A 2,222-nucleotide genomic window follows, 5' to 3' on the forward strand; every position below is an offset into this window, starting at 1 on the left:
ATACAACTCATGCTGAACATTTGTTGTTTATTTTTCCTGGCATCACAGCCTCTCCATGGTTCATTCTGCAGCCAAAAAGGCCTGGCTTTGGGGATCCATGAAAATTGTGGCAACAGAACTCTCCATTTTGGTTCAATTTCCACATGGAAATACTTTGGGTTGAAATTACCTAAAACATTTTGGTGAGAATCAGTTCAAAATAAAATTTTCTCCCTGTTGTGGCTCATTGTGTTACGGGAGTCACAGTTCGGGTGCCCATTCTCTCCTATGGGCTGAGCTCCCTGGTCACACTACTTGTCCCATGAGGCAGCAGTCTTCCCAGTCACTGAACTGTGGTGCATCATGGGAGTCACATGGGTGCAGCCAGGTATATCATGGAGATGTAGTCCAACCAGGGAGTCTGGCCCATTGGGGAGTGTGACATTCCCCTATGGTGTTATCTGGACTGGTGATCTGCTAGGTCACTCCAATCCTTGACTCTGGGAGCCAGCCTTACCCTGCTCTGCTGTGAGAATCCCCACTCCTGGGCTGTTCACACACAGCCTCTGGCATGTAAGCTGCTCCCAGCTACTTACAAGTGAATGACACTTGCCAATATCTGCAGTCCCAGTCACAGCCCTAGGAACCTCTGTCTTGCAGTGTCCAGTTATGCCCGCTGGATGCTGCACACTCATATAAGTTCATCAATTTATCGAAGAAATTGATGTGTACCAGGCTTGTTATCCCAAGGGGAGCCTCTGACCCACTTCAAACCAAACACACTGCTTCAGGTAGAATAAAACAGATTTATTAACTATAAAGATAGACTTTAAGCGATTATAAGTCAAAGCATAACAAGTGAAATTTTTCAAATGAAATAAAAGCAAAACACATTCTAAGCTGCTCTTAACACTTCCAATGTCCTTAAAAACTTAGATGCTTCTCACCACAGGCTGGCTGGTTACTTTTCAGTCAGGGTCTTCCCTTTGATCAACGTGTCAGTCACTTGGTGGTGGTGTCTGTAGATGTAGGTGGAAGATAGAGAGCATGGCAAAATGTCTCTCCCTTTTATCATGTCCTTTCTTTCCTCTTGGCTTTGCCCTCCCCTCTTTAGAGTCAGGTGAGCATTACCTCATCACAGTTCCAAACTGACCAAAGGAAGGGGGTGACTCCCTGGAGGGTCTAACACAGGGATCAGCAACTCTTTGGTATGCAGCCCGTGAGGGAATCTGCTGGTGGGCCGGGACGGTTTGTTTACCTGCAGCATCCGCAGGTTCAGCTGATCACAGCTCCCACCGGCTGCGGTTCACCGTTCCAGGCCAATGGGGGCTGCAAGAAGCGGCAGCCAGCACATCCCTTGACCCATGCCGCTTCCCACAGCCCCCATTGGCCTGGAACGGCGAACCGTGGCCAGTGGGAGTAAAAAATTATGTATTTTGCTCAGCTCTGCAGATAAATTTATGGCTCTGAAAAGTTTAAGGAGAGTGCCCTCTTGTGTCCACAATGTATATAATTGTAAACAGGATTATTTTACACAGCCAGGTTCTTAGAAGTGTTCATTGATTGATTTTTTGGGGGGAATCACTCCACTTCTGAGAAACCTGATGCATGATTTTCAGATATACTGAGGACTTGCACTAGTCACTGACCTTAATGTTCACTAATCATAAGTACATACCTTGGGGGGGGAGGAGGATGAAGTAGGTGATGTGGTGTGTCTTTTCCAGCCCTGTTACTATGATCTGATACATTGTATACTGAATAGAGATAGTCAAAAGTGTTCCATCTGATGTTTTTCTATCAACAAATGTTGATTCAACAAAACTGAAACATTTTGGAGGGACTGCATTGATTTTGCAGAAGGTTTCAATGGGAAATTAGTGAAACACTTAATTTCTATAAGGTCAAAATGACTCGTTTTTAATAAGGCTGAAATCTTTCATTTAGACTTTATAAGTTATAACATTATATAATATAAATATGTTACTCCCTTTTTACCCAAGTCAGTCACCAATTTCTGGGGCTTGAGGGTTATTCTGATTAGAAAGAGAAATTGATGATAAAGTCAAATGTGTATTTGATGCAATCCTTTTTATTTACAAACAGTGTACCAAGTCCTGTTTCCCTGAACACAGCAGGAATCAAACAACAGTGGATGGTTTCTTTGCTTATGGTTCCACGCCTCTTTCAGCCAGCACTCTGCCCAAAAGCTCTCTGAGCTAGTTCTCAGGGTCATGCTGCCA

This window comes from Mauremys mutica, chromosome 9 (assembly GCF_020497125.1).
Source record: "Mauremys mutica isolate MM-2020 ecotype Southern chromosome 9, ASM2049712v1, whole genome shotgun sequence".
Lineage (NCBI taxonomy): Eukaryota > Metazoa > Chordata > Testudines > Geoemydidae > Mauremys > Mauremys mutica.